This window comes from Mandrillus leucophaeus, unplaced genomic scaffold, assembly GCF_000951045.1.
Source record: "Mandrillus leucophaeus isolate KB7577 unplaced genomic scaffold, Mleu.le_1.0 Scaffold2187, whole genome shotgun sequence".
Classification (NCBI taxonomy): domain Eukaryota; kingdom Metazoa; phylum Chordata; class Mammalia; order Primates; family Cercopithecidae; genus Mandrillus; species Mandrillus leucophaeus.
Window position 1 is genome coordinate 15,403 of NW_012102240.1, and position 15,342 is coordinate 30,744.

A 15,342-nucleotide genomic window follows, 5' to 3' on the forward strand; every position below is an offset into this window, starting at 1 on the left:
GCTGCAGGCCTGGGCCGCGCGGGCCGCCGCCTTCTGCTCCTCCACCACCTCCCCTCCCAGGCCTGTGCGCCTGTTTGTCCCCAGCCTGGTTTTGGCTTTTCTCTCTGGAGGCAACTCCCTTTGGTACATTTTGTGCCGATGTTTGGCCAAGACCCATGCTTCTCACACCACAGCCCACCCCCGTGTCTCTTCAGTCGTAGGAAAGGAGACCAAAAGGGGGTTCGGGATTTGCAGGCACAGGGCCCCTCGTTTGGCCCAGATGACCGGTCGTTCCACGTTTGCACCCTCATTTTTGTCAAAGGGACCTCCCCTGCTCTGCCATAGAATTCCCGTTATTGTCTACAGAAGAAGGGCCCTGAGGAGAAACGTGGAGTTGGAGACACAATTTTCTGAGCTTTGCAAGGTTCACTTACTGAGACGGAAAGAATGATCTCACTCTGAGGTTTTAGCCTGCTCCAGCGATGGAAGGAGTTCCTCCCAACTTATCTCAAGTTTTAACGCTTTTAAGGAGAAATCTGCTGGAGAGGAAAAACGTCAAGGTGAACCCGCTTCTGCAAGCACGGGAGACCTTTGGCCAAGAGTCTTTGTTTGCGAAGATTCGTTAGTTTAAAAAAAAAAAAATCTGTCATCTTAAATATTTGGCTTTATTGTTTTCAGGTTTGGACAGAATTTGTCTTTTTTAGTGCCATGAAACATAAAATGGAACGCTAGAAGGAGAGTTTTAAAGCACAAAAACTGCCTCTTAGCATCTGTAAGGTGTCCTGCTTTGGGGGACTACTGTGCCAACTCCAGCTGTCTCCACGCAGAAACTTAACCAGGGAAGGCACTGGTTTGCTTATACCATTGTTAGGGCCGTGTGCCTCTGATGTTTTAACATCATTACAAATACCGTTGTAATTGTGTCTTGCTTTTCTTTCTTTGATAACCCCTGATTTGTATCTCTTAGCAAACCCTTTTGAAGTGGTCTGGGTTGCGGGAATCATTTTGCAGGCAAGGAAACAGCCTCAGGGAGAGGACTTGAATGAGGTCACTAACTAGGAGGAGCCAAGGCCAATTATATTAATAGAACCGTAGGTCTTCTGACTCCTTCTCCAGTGCTCAACGCTAGTATATACCATTTTTGTGGGAACGAAGTAGATGAGAATAGGCAAGGAGGCTCACCTAAAGATTTTAAGAAATACTACTCAATTGCCCTTTCGTTGATATTTTTATGTTTTACTTTTGAAATGCGGGTGTTATGTTGCCCAGGCTGGTCTCAGACTCCTGGGCTCAAGCTGACCTCTCAGCCTCCGTAGCTGGGATTACAGGTGTGCATCATCTAGCCTGGCTTTTATATTTTTATTTTCGAATGAATTTATTGACTTTGCAACCTGTTATTTTTTTCGAAAATATTGAAAAGTTAAATAGCCCATTTGAACACCATACCTACCACCTAGTTTTAACGCTACCTTTTTGCCATATTTGCGTTTTCCACTTCCCTCACATTCTGTTTTCCGAACATTTCAAAGTGCGTTACGGATATGACAGTTCAGCCCTAAATGCTGCATGTGTGTCAGTATGTAAGAGATCAAGGCCATTTTTCTGTGTAACAGTACCACAATCACACTTAAGAAAGTGAAGAATATTCCTTACACTCTAACATGTGGTGTAGTATATATTCACATTTCCCCCCATTTCTTCGAAATTCCTTTTCAATCGTTTTGTTGTTGTTGTTGTTGTTGAGACAGGTACTTGCTCTGTGTCCCAGGATGGAGTGCTGTGGAGCAGTCTTGGCTCGCTGCATCCTTGACCTTCCTGGGCTCAAGCCATCCTTCCACCTCAGCCTCCTGAGTGGCTGGGAACCCAGGAGCACACCACCACACCCAGCTAATTTTTGTATTTTTTGTAGAGATGGGGTTTTGCAGTGTTGCCTAGGCTGGTCTCAAACTCCTGGGTTCAAGTGATCCACCTGCCCCGGCCTCCCAAAGTGCTGGGATTGCAGATGTGAGCCACAGCGCTGGGTGACATTGATCTTTTGGAGAGACCAGGTCTGTAGTCTTATAGAATAACCCATATTCCATGTTTTAGTGATAGTTCCTCCTCATAGTGTTTAAATTTGTTCCCTCTATCCTGTTTTCTGTAAACTTGGAATTGGGTCTAAAGGCTTGAATATATTCAGGTTTAATATTTTTTTCTGATAGGAATACTTTGTAAGTCATGCAGTATGCTTCATTGCATACAACATCCAAAGGCACATAAAGTAGGCTTGTCTTACTAATAATCCTAAATTTGACAGGCTATCTTTCCATTGTAAGCATTTCCTTCTGCAATTAGCAAGTAATTTGTGGTGTGATATTTTGGCATTAGGGTGAGAATTTATCTGCAGTAATCTGATAAACACAGTTGGGAGCAGTCCTTAGGTATGGGTTTGGAAGTTAGGAAGAAGGAGGAGTGGAGACAATTCTGGAGGAAATGCTAACCTATCTACTTTAGGGAACTTGGAATGCTACTGTGTGTCGGCATCAGAGCCTAGGGAGACTAGGAGAGAGGAGGCAGAAAGTAGATGTCAGAAAGACTTTGCCTTCTTTGAAAGTTTCCTTAGGACCATTTTAGCAGTAGTAAGCTATGGTAAATAGAAAAGTTCTGAAGTAGTTTGATGTTGAAGGATTGCAAGTGCTTCAACTGGAACATCTGTCCAGTTAGGCTACTAATCCAGTCTTTTTTCATTCCAGTGTTTTATTAATTAGCATTGGCTCACTGAAATAGCAATTTTCACAAATGAAAAGTCAACTGTAGTTTTACGTGACAGGAAATTGGAAATTTCTATTGACAACATATTTTGTTATTCCAAAAGCAAGTTTTGGAAGATGAGGAATGTTTTTGATATATTCACTAATTAAATATATAAATCCTGAATAGTTTTTTTCTTGCTTTAGAGAAGAATTAAAAAACTGTTTGAATTTTCAGTCAGATTTCTTTAAATAGTGATTTAAATAATGACTTGATTTACTTAGTGCCTTGTATCAAAAATTGTATGTTTAGAATTTTAATTCATTTCTCCAAAGCAATTTTAAGGATTCTCTTAACCCTCAGTATAGGAGGAAAAGTATACAATTATCATTATCATCTGGGTCAGAAGGGACTGTTACTTTTTTGCATTTTAAGTTATGTATAATTTATAGGAGTAAAAATATATCATAATGTAAAACAACTTACTGGAGCTTTTAATAAGAATTTAAATATAGCAATTCTCTTTGTATATACTTAGAAAAATAAAAAACAAAATATCTATTTCATGCATTTAATTACATGACACCCCTACAACAAATATACATCACATTTGAACGCTTTATGTAAACATTCTTATTATTTAATAACACCCATTTTTTTCCTTTTTGAGTTTTTGTATCTATACAAAGAACATCTTCCTTTCTTCCCATTTTCAGATATGTGCAAAAATCATTCTGGTTAGAGGATAAGACAACATTCCCTTCCTAGTTTCTGCAAGTTATTTTCCTAGTTGCATGAGGAATTTCTTCGTGGTAACTTACAGTTTTGTAACTGAAGCTTTTCCCATACAATGAAAGTATACTCTGAACTAATACCAGTCATAAGCCATCTTCAAGTCATTCTCTTCCAAGTATTGTTTCTGACCCACTTTTTGAATGTATCACTCCTGTAGTCTTTTTGTAATACAGATTACTTCAGGTTAATTTATGTAAGGATTTAAAATTCATTGATGGTTGAGATGAATTGAGCTGAGAATTCTGGGTAGGTATAGTTTTCCTTAGGACAATAAGAATCATGAAGTATATTCGAAATCCAGATTTTATGTGATTGACTTCTTTTGCCTTTCCATTTGTGAAAATTCATAGAAGTTCAATGCTGTTCTTCATAAGAGTGCCAACAAGGAGAGTTTGATGCTGTATGATATTCAGCCAAGTCTAAATTTGTAAAAAATTTGTCACAAGTTATATGTCTGACAGAGTTTTGAAATTTTTCTGGCATTTCTTATATATCAATCTTGATTCTGCTCTCATACCTTTTCCAAATCTCTGTGTAGATCTACATTGTCCAAGCTTATCATATTTCATTGTCACCTGTTGCTCAGATTTTCATTTCCTGTTTTTCACCTTTGAAGGTATTTCTACCTGAAATGGGCAACATCATCTGAATGGAATTAATTATAGATGCTCCTTGAATTACGATAGGTTACATCCTTGATAAACCCATCATTAGTTGAAAGTATCATGAGTTGAAAATGCATTTAATGCACCTAACATACTGAACCTCATATCTTGGTTTAGCCTACCTCAAATATGCACAGAACATTCACAGTAGTCTACAGTTGGGCAACATCATCTAACTTAAAACTTATGATAATAAAGTGTTGAATATCTCGTGTAATTTATTGAGTACTGTACTGAAAGTGAAAAACAGAATGGTTGTATGAGTACTTGAAGTAATGAATGCACTTTGACACCATGATAGAGTTGAAAAATTGTTTTAAGTTGAACCATCTTAAGTTGGAGACTGTCTGTACTTAACACCTTTCATACATAACCCTGGAACTATTTGTCTTATGAATACTGATTCTAAATTTCAAATGCTTCCCTAATAGGTTCTTGCTTGTCATTCCTTCTGGGTTGCCTTTTTGCATGTACATCATCAAAATGTGATACTGGAAGAGTTTTTGAAACCTTTGATAGTTCACAATTTTGTTGAAGACAGTACATCTGTCTTCTTTGCTCCACAATTGCAAGATATTTTCAATTTCAGATTTATAAATAATTAGAATGATCAATCCGATGAATTTTTTAAAATGTCTTCATTTTCTGTTTCCTTCCAGTCACCTTTGCATACACCTGCATTCAATACTTGTGCACTTAAGCGTTGTATCAAGGCTGGGTGTGGTGACTTACGCCTATAATCCCAGCACTTTGGGAGGCCAAGGCGGGATTACTTGAGCCTAGGAGTTTAAGACCAGCCAGGGCAACATAAGGAGACCTTGTCTCTACAAAAAATAAAAACTTAGCTGGGTGTAGTGGCGTATGCCTGTGGTCCCAGATACTTGGGAGGCTAAGGTGGGAGGATCACTTGAACCTGGAAGGTCTGGGCCGCAGTGAGCTGCGATTGTGCCACTGCATTGCAGCCTGGGTGACAGAGTGAGACCCTGTCTCTTAAAAACAAAATTGTATTAAGTAAAAGTTTAGCACACACTTGTAAGGGATCAAAGACTGTCACATTTTCTTTGAGCAGAACAGCATGGTCCATACTCTTAATGTAAAAATACTGTGTGATGAAGTTCTTCCCGCTGAAGAATGCCATATTTCCTTTTTGTTTTTAGAAATACGATGTTCTCTCATCGATTAAGTTTGAGAGAATTTGTCTAGAATAACTCATCTGAGGACTCAGTCTGAGATTTCCCTTACAAACTCATTTTCACTACCATCATTAAGAGTCTAAAGTGTGCTATCCATCTTTGTGTTAATCTTCTGGTTCATCTAATAGTTGTGAAGTGCTTTCCTCTGTTAATTTTCTTCTCCCATTTTGGTCAGAAAATGAAGTCTGAGTTCTTAACTGTATTCAGTGAAAACTAAAAACAGATGAAGGGGATCAGAATATGCCACTCAAGCATAAGGATTATTTTGAGTTGAAGGGAAGTGAGAATCAATAGATGCAGGAAGAGTTCTGTGCCCTCCCCTTATTTGCCTAGTAGTAGCAGAGCATTAATTTCTATCTTTTTTCTTTCCTTTTTTTTTTTTTTGAGACGATGTCTTGCTCTTGTTGTCCAGGCTGGAGTGCAGTGGCATGATCTTGGCTCTCTGCAACCTCCATCTCCCGGGTTCAAGTGATTCTCCTGCCTCAGCCTCCTGAGTAGCTGGAACTACAGGCGTGCATCACCATGCCTGGCTAATTTTGTATTTTTAGTAGAGGAGATTTTGCCATGTTGGCCAGGCTGTTCCCAAGCTCCTGACTTCAGGTGATCTGCCCACCTCGGCCTCCCAAAGTGCTGGGATTACAGGCATGAGCCACCACGCCCAGCCAATTTCCTTCTTGCAACAGGGAGGAAAGAGCAACTCTTTTCCCTTGAGATGGAGAGTCAAGGCAGAGATGAGTTTGTATAAACAAACTTTACTGAAATAACCGTTATCTTCCATTAGTTCTCCCATCTTTTTCTAGCCACTTTCCCATGGTTTATTGTTCCTGATATTCCAAGTTCCCCTTTTTGGGGGAATTAAAATAGTATAAAAGCCCCTACGTCTAACTACTTGTTTGAGTTTCACTTCTTTTTTGTGAACTCCTGTGCATGTAAATACTAATAAAAATCGTATGTTTCTTCTCTTGTGAATCTGTCTTTTCATAGTTTAATTCACAGGCCATGAGGTACTGAACCAAAGATGATAGAGGAATTGTTTTCCCTCCCTGACATAGACTACAAAAATGTCTTCAGTTTTCTATATGTCTTTGAAAGTTGATGCAATATTTTTGCAAAACTATAAGAAAACTGGAAAATAAATGAGAAAAATGAAGGCTAATGCATTAGTGATGATTTATTTCACTATTACTCTTTTAGGCAGTCCCATTTTCTTATTTTTTTAGCGTAGTTGGGATTAATTGATGAACAATGGTGAAATAATACCTAGAATGATGGAGTTAGCAAAATATTTCAAGATGTAGGAAGAATAAAGTCACTAACATCCCATAATGTATTTTAGATTGATAAAAGGATTCTGTTATAGACCCACATAATAATTGTAAGATATAAAGAGTTTTAATCTATTTAAAAGTAGTAAGTAAATTTTCCCCTCTTTGTTTAAAGATCTCTAGGAAACAATGTGAATAATAAAATGTCAGTCTTTCTAAGTAGTAACTGCTGAAGAAAGAAAGTAAAAAGCTAAAATAGTTTCCTTTGGACTCTGATAGTACACTGAACTTCAATGGTTAATTTGGACAGTTAGAGTTCCACCCCTCTCCAAGACACACATTAAACCTACCAGCCTCTTCTACTTCCATAATAGATTTTTTTAGCCTGTTGTACTTTAATACATCTCTAATGAATATAGGCAGTACCTAGAAAGTTATTCCTTGAGGTTTCTTTCTAAAGTTTTTTTGTTGTTACCAGCTTGTTGTTGTTTTCTTTAAACCTTTCTTCCAAGCTTTACCTTCAGAGACCTTTCATAATAAAAAATTATTAATTGGAACCCTGGCACATCAGGTGTTGTATTGAGACTTTTTGGTTAAATGGATTACACCAAAAGCGTATTTCATTTCAGTCATTTTCTTTGCAAACATTCCTGTTTTTCTGGTTTTGTACAACAGGATGAAGACAAAGTGATTTTTGGGATGATGTATGCTTTGCTTCTTTGTAAATACAATGCCTTACATGTAATTAATGTTCAATAAATACTTTTTCTTAGTGTTTTTTTTTTTTTTTTTTTTAAATCACCTGAATATTCCCCAACAGTTTAAAATTACTGCTTTACTTTTTGGGTTGTTATGCAACTTACACATTTTTGACCAGCCAGTATAGTAATTTAGCTTTCTTTTTTAAAAGGGGCTTTGACTTGTGTTTCTCTAGTACAGTAGTTCTTTAAATGTGGTCTTGGGCTTGAGACACTTTGAAGGATTCTACCAGGTCCTCCCTTTACCACATACTTTTCTTGTGAAGCTGTATTTTCTTCACTTCAATGGAAGAATGTAGTGCAACAGGTTGAATGCAGAAGGTTGTAAGAGAATCCAGCTGTCTTTATTAAGACATATTAATGAGGTATGCAAAAATGTAGCAAAAATGTAAAACAATACCACTCTTCTCCAAATTTTTTGTTTTGAGAAATACACTTATTTTTTGTAAAAATATGTAATGCTTTCATTATTATCATCTTTAAGTAAATGAATGCATATTGAAAAAAATTTCTTAGGTTTGGGGTTTGTGGACTCCCAGGCAAAGATTCCATCCGTAAAGGTTAGTCAACCACACATCTTTTTTTGGTCAGATTTGGGATTTTTTTTTTTTTTTTAACGTTATTAACTGAATGCTGTTCAGTTGATATGCATTTTGACTAGGGCTAGTCACCAAAGCAAAGATGATTAGTCTATGAACTAATTTGCCTCTTGCTTCTAGGCTTCACTCCTGTGCATTCCTTATTTTGTGGGTTACCTTTGGCAAGTCTAAGCTAAGCCTGGAGGGGCTTGGGAGAGGTCTGGGGGTTTTAGGTATAATCCTAATCTCTGTTGTATCTCTTGCTTTGTTTTTTTACTTGCTCTGCTTTTCCTATTCAAGGTTTAAGATTATCTGACTCTCAGCTATACAGGATTGCTGACTGCTGCTAGAAAGGCCCTCATAACCAAAATGCAACACGGAAATAGCTTTCTTACATTCCATGAGGAAAAAAATAGATCTGACAACTTTATTGAATAGAAAAAGGTAAATAAGAAAACTGGCACTACTTTGATGACACTACATTGTAGTGTCTGTTCATTTGAGAAGTTATACGCAAGAGATGTCTTTCTATTCTTTGATTTCTTTTTTTGTAGTGTTTAAGAGATTATAAAGTATGCTCACAGTTACCATATTCCATCATCAGAACAAATACTTCTTTGGAAAAGGTGGTGTTATCATCATCCATCCTTTACAGATGAAGAAATCAAGTCTTAGAAAAAGTTTATTTTATTCATTGGAATAATACTGGGTGCCAGATACCGTGTATTCATTTTATAAGATATGGTGCCTTGGTTTTCCCTCACTTCACCCTCAGCCTTTTTATCTCAGAATTACATGTTCTCTTCTATTTGGGCTAGACAATGCAGGCTAGCCTTACAGGCTGGCAGTGACAACAACTGTTAGAAGTGCTGGCTCCTAAAGCATTTGACCTATTCTGCACCTCACTGCACCTAGAAGCTTTTAGCAGTAGGATAACCTAACCCAGCTCTGTATAGGTTGATGGGAAGTTATTAAAGAATTTGGAATTGGTAAATGACAGAATGAAAGCATTATTTTAGTAACTTGTTAATTTGGGGGCTCTTTATTGAAGAGATGAAAGCAAAAATCTGGATGCGGAGAGACCAAGTACAGATAGTCCCCACCTTAAGATGGTTCAACTTAAGGTTTTTTGACTTTATGATGGTGTGACAGTGGTATACGTTTAGTAGAAACTGTACTTCAAGTTTTGAATTTTGATCTTTTTCCGGGCCAGTGATATGTGGTATGATACCATATTGTGATACTAGGCAGCAACAGCAAGCTGCAGCTACCAGTCACTCACATGATCATGAGGGTAAACAACTGATAACATACGGTATACTATGTTGTCAGATGATTTTGCCCAACCGCAGGCTAATGTAAGGGTTCTGAGCACGTTTAAGGTAAGTTAGACTAAGCTGTGATGTTCGGTATTTTAGGTGTATTGAATGCATTTTCAACTTACGATATTTTCAACTTACGATGGGTTTAATCAGGACATTACCCCATCATAAGCTAAGGAGCAACTGCATAAAGTGAATCTTATAAAGTAAATCTGTTTCACTTTAGGTGTGAGGTTCTATGGGCCTGGCCAAGTATTGAGTGGATGGAGAGGCAAGGGTGGTGTGGCAAATATTTTGAAGGAAGTCTATAGGACTGGGGAATTGACTAGATATAATTAAAAGAGGGAGACATTGAAAAAAAACCTCCAGGGATTCAAGATTGGAAGGATGGCAGTTTCATTAGTAGAAAAAGGGAAATGCAAAAGTAAAACTAACTTTTATAATTTAAGGTAAGACTCATATAACATAATTTCACCATTTAAAAATGTACAATTCAGTGGCATTTAGTACATTGATAGTGTTGTACAACTGTCAACACTATCTAATTCCATAATATTTTCAGCTCCTCAAAAGGAAACCTGTTACCCATTATTCTGGATATTAGATATAAATAGAATCAAACAATGTGTGACTGACTTCTTTTACTTTCAAGGCTTCATGTTGTAGCATGTATCAGTGCTTCAGTTTTAAAAATTGCTAAATAATGCTACATTGTATTGATATACCACATTTTATTTACTAGTTGAACATTTGGGTTGTTTCTGCTTTTTTTGGCTTTTATGAATAATGCTGTAGAAATAATTTCTATTTTAAGATATTGCCACAGCTACCCCAACCTTCAGCCAAGCAATACCCTGATTAGTCAGCAGCCATCAACATGGAGGCAGGACCTTCCTCCAGCAGAAAGATTATGACTCACTGAAGGCTCAAATGAGCTTTATCTTTTTTTTAGTAATAAAGTAGTTTTTATTAAGGTATATATGTTGTTTTTTAGAGACAATGCTATTGCACATTTAGACTATACTATAGTTGTAAATCTAACTTTTATATTCACTGAGAAACCAAACAATGCGTGTGACTTGCTTTATTGCAATATTCACTTTATTGTGGTGGTGGTGGTCTGGGACAGAGCCCTCAATATCTCCAAGGTGTGCATGTACTGAATTTGAGGTGTTTTTATTATTTTTAAATATCTAGATAGCAGTTTTCAGTAGTAAAAGAGGAAGGACTGTGACTTAGATGAGATGTCAGGTTGTCTTTCTCCGTCTGTGTTCTTATAAATAAATAAATCCCTGAGGTTGGGCATTTTATAAAGAAAAAAGGTTTATTTGGCTCATGGTTCTGCAAGCTGTACAAGTAGCGTGGTACCAGCATCTGCTTGGCTTTTGGTGAAGGCCTCAGGCTGCATCCATTCGTGGAAAAACAAAGGGGAAGCTGTGTGGGTAGCAGTTTATAAGGTGAGAGAGAAGAAGCGAGAGAAAGAGGAGGGCGGTCTCTCAGGCTTATTTTTTTTTTTTAAACAACCATTTCTTGTGGGAACTAATAGACTGAGAACTCACTCATTACCATGAGGACAGCACCAAGCCATTCATGAGGGATTTGTCTCTTCCATCCAAACACGTCTCATTACCCTACCTGCAACATTGGAGATCAAATTTCAACATGAGGTTTGAGAGACAAACATTGAAACTATAGCAGAGGTGATTATTTTCTGATCATATAGGCTGCTGTTGAGAATTGATAGCTGAGACTATGGAATTTATTAGATCTGCTGTGGGGAACACTTTATGTAGGACTGAGGTCTAAACTTTGTGGAAAACCTGTTTTTACATTATTTAAGGTGGGAGTAATCTGGAGAATCTGTAGAGTTAAAAAGGAGTAGGTGAGTACACAGGACTGTTGGTGTATAGAAAATTACTGAGCATGATATTTCAAGAAATGGGGTTAAAATAGCTGCGAGATAAACAAGGAAAATGCAAATGAAGAAAAGGTAATTTGATTTGGCTATTGGGAGGGTTTTTGGGATCTTCAGGTGGATACTTGCTTTTAGTAAAGTACTGTAGAGTAGATAATGCTATAGCTGCCCTGCTGTGCTCAGCTCAGTTTTGACTGACAAAGTGGGTAGCAGTAACTAGAGCAGGTGGTTTGCAACCTGGATCAGGTTTGCAGGAGGTTATAGTTGGGTGAAGAGGAAGTGATGAAGAGATTCCCTGTATCCTGTGTGAAAAAGTTTTCGTTCATATCAAAGCTTTTAATAACCGTACTGATTTAGATTCGTTTGTAGATTTAAGTAGTCTGTTGAAGCATAGCCTTTCTACGTATTAATATTATATTAAAAGAACTTTGCGTTTACAAAAATGTTAAAATTCTAAAAGGTTGAGTTATCATGATGCTATAATATTTGAGATGTTTGATCTGAATCGGTGTCTGTGAAGCAGGTGATTTCATTGAGAGTTTTGATTTAAGCCATCAAACATCTTTATTAAAATGAAATTAATTTAAGATTATTGGATGTTACTTTTTTTAAAGAATTTACTTGTTTTGAATAAACTCAAGACTTTTATTCTCAGTGTTGAGCTTCAACCTAACTGCTTCATTCATTATATTGCACTTGCAAGGTCCTAGAAAATATTTGGATGTAGCAGGTTGATTACCAAATACTTTATTGCCAATTCAAAAATGAAGTTTCATAATTCAACATGTCTAATTAGAATAATTTTTTTTAGTGAAATAATTAAAAATCTTTCATATCTTTCAGTCTAGGCAGAAATTTACATACCTCTACTAGATGGAAATATTTTCGGTGTTAGGGTTGGAAGGGTTCTTGAAGGGATCTTGAAAGTGAACATTTTCAATCACATAATGCTTAAATTTTTCATATTTTTCTTTGGTGAGCTTTCTCACCTAGAGTTCGTCTTAGTTTTTGATATTTTAACTGCTAATTGTTTTGTTCTTGTATTGAGATGAAGTTTGCCTCCCTGTAATTTGGTATTCCAAATATTCCAGTATTCCTGGTGGAGGCAAATAGTGTCATATCTGAAATATTCGGCCTTAGAAGTGCCTGGGTTTGAATCCTTGCTCCTTTACTAAGTTTTGTTACTTTGGACAAGGTACTTACCCTGTGTAACTAAATTTCCACAGCTGTAAACAGGGGATGATGATAGTGTCTACCTCATAGGAGTTTTTGAGGATTAGATGAAATAATATATGCATTTAATGTTAGCTAATGTTAATAATTGTGTACTAATTACAATTATTTTATAATTATATATTTATCATTATATTGTATAATTTATAGTGATGGTAACATAGTAGAATGTAAGGAATGAAGTAATGTTAAAGCTCAATACTAGCAATTCTCTAGTTTGCTCAAAACAAGTAAATATTACTATTGTTGTTATTGTTACTTGAGCTACACAAAGATCAAGTCACCTTCTTTCCTTCTTTCTCATGACAAACTTTAAAATTTCCGTAAATAGCTTTTACTTCTCCCACCCTATAGTCTCATGTTTTTTAGGACTTTAGTCCTTTCAACTTGACCTAGACAAAGCTCTAGTTCTGAATTCCTTGTAGTGGTCATCTGTTATTTTTGCCACCCAGCATCTATTTACCCTTACTTGGTTTTCCTTTGGAAAACCATTCTTTCCTCCAATCTTTATTCTTGTGCTTTTTGATTAAGACTCTCCCTCTGGTACCAGGGAGAGCATGTGATGTAAGCCCAAACCTATCACAATGCCTTAGCATTCCCTTAGTGATTGGCTTAGTGAAGGGCATGTAATTTTAGCCAAGCAAACCAACTCCAATAATAGCTGGGTCTCTTGTCATTGTCCTGGATTTCAGTTTTGAAGAGTGTTAGACTGGAGCTGTTACAGTCATCCTCAATGGAGATTATGAGGATAGAATCAATACAGAGGAAGCGAAGCCCAGGAATGGAGAAAGAAACTAGATTCACATGATATTGTTTGAATTATGTCTAGTTATTTTTACAAATGAGCCAATAAATATCCTTTTGCATAAGCCAGTTTGAGTTGGGTTTTTGTTACTTATAGTTGAAAGAATCATGACCAATATGTAGTATTTCAAGTGGGGGTGTTGATTAGTATAGAATAGGGTAAAATGACCTTCTCTCTGATTTAATACTCAAATTCTGTTATTTTGACACTGTGTCACAAATCTGATATCAGTCCCCACTTAAAATCCCTCAATGGTTTTTCATTGTTCTTAGGATAAGGACAGAATTTCTTAACACAGTCCATAGGTGCTTCATTGTTTAACTCTTAACTCTTGTCTATCTCTGTTGTCTTATCTCTTCCCATGTAACTCCTTGCTTTTTTTTTTTTTTTTGTCACAGTGGTTTCTTTGCAGCTTTTCATATTTGCTGGCCTGCCTTTTACCATAGGTCTTTTGCACGTGCAGTTCCTTCTTCATGGAATCCTCCCTTCCTTCTCCTGTTTGCCTAGTTAACTCCAACCCTTTCTTCAAATAACAGCTTAATCATCACTTTGTTTTTTTTTGTTTTTTTTTTTTAGCAAAACCAATTTTGATTATACTGGCTATAATTCCAGATTCATAACCTTCATAGCACTTACCATTGTCATTTTACATCCCTTTGTATGAGTGTTTGTCCCTATCTCTAGACTACAGGTTTCATGAATGCAGTAACTATGTATTAATTTTTGTTCATTGTTGTATTCCTACCCGACACACAGTATATGTTCAATCAGTATAGCTGTCCCTTAGTATTCATGAGAGATTGGTTCCAGGACCCCAGTGGATAGCAGAATCTGAGGATGCTCAAGTCCTTTATATAACATGGTGTAGTACTTGGATATAACCTATACACACGCTCTCATATACTTTAAATCATCTCTAGATTACTTATGATACCTAATTCAAAGTAAATGCTATGTAAATTGTTGTTATATGTTTTTAAATTTGTATTTTTTATTCTGTTGTTACTGTTTATTGGTTTTGTTTCTGAATATTTCAGTCCGTGGTTGGTTGAATCTGTGGATGTGGAACCATGGATAGGGAGGGCCAATTGTATACTTTTGGAATAAATGACCTTCCGTCTTATAGATCTTCTGGTACATCTTCAACAGTACATCTTCAATTTGTATTTTTGTTCATTTTTTTGGAGGGGGGCAAATACAAAACTGTTACTACCATTCGTTCTCTTATTGAGATCTTTTAAAACTTCATTCCATTTATTTATTTATTTAACATATTCCTTCATTTGTTTTTCGATCCAGGGACAGACTGGGTAAAGCCTCATTCTGTTTGTTTACATGTATTACACTCTCTACTCATGTATAAATTTAATCTGCACACAGGATAGGCTTTTTTCAAATTATTGCTGTAAATACTGCCCTTAGTTAAGTCATTCAAGGCATTAGAATACCCTTTTTACCCCTTAACCACAACTCTGTCTTCAATCACTATTATCTGTTGCATCACACACACACACCAAACTACTGAGTGGGATTGGGAATAGGGCAGGAGAGGGAATAGATTCTTACTTTGTACTCTATATACTTCTGTATGTTTGAACCATTTTCAGTAAACATGTTTTATTTTTTTAAAAACAGTGCTAATGAAAATATTTTTACTTTAAGGGTTAATGTATATGTTTCTTCCATGATAGGGTATTTCCTAACCCCTGGCTAGTGTGATTGCTTTTATTCAAACTCCTAACCTAGAAACTCTTAACTTTTTGGTTCATAGGCTGTTATGAGAATTTGATGCACTGTCTTATCTTTCCAGAAATTGAGTATTCACAAAATTTTGCTAACTTTTATATTTCTGTGGTGCCCCAAACCTTATCAAGAACCTCTACTGTACCACTTTTAGTTTTTGTAATTATAGCAACCATATCCTCTTTTATAAGATATTTATGTATTCATCATAATCCCCCTAATAGGTAGCTTTTTGAGATAGGGTCCTTTTCATATCCTATGAAAAAAGTGTTGCGATTTGCACCTTGCATTAGAAAGAAAACAATTAAGGATATTATTTTTCAAATTCTTAATTGTTAATATTATTAAGTATTTTATTGTC

At 36.4% G+C, this 15,342-nt stretch overlaps 1 protein-coding gene across 3 annotated transcripts in view; it reads left to right on the top strand.

Moving 5' to 3' along the window:
* The window catches only part of ZNF280D (zinc finger protein 280D), a 97,879-nt gene that overhangs the window by 832 nt on the left and 81,705 nt on the right, over nucleotides 1-15,342 (top strand). The window lies entirely within an intron of this gene.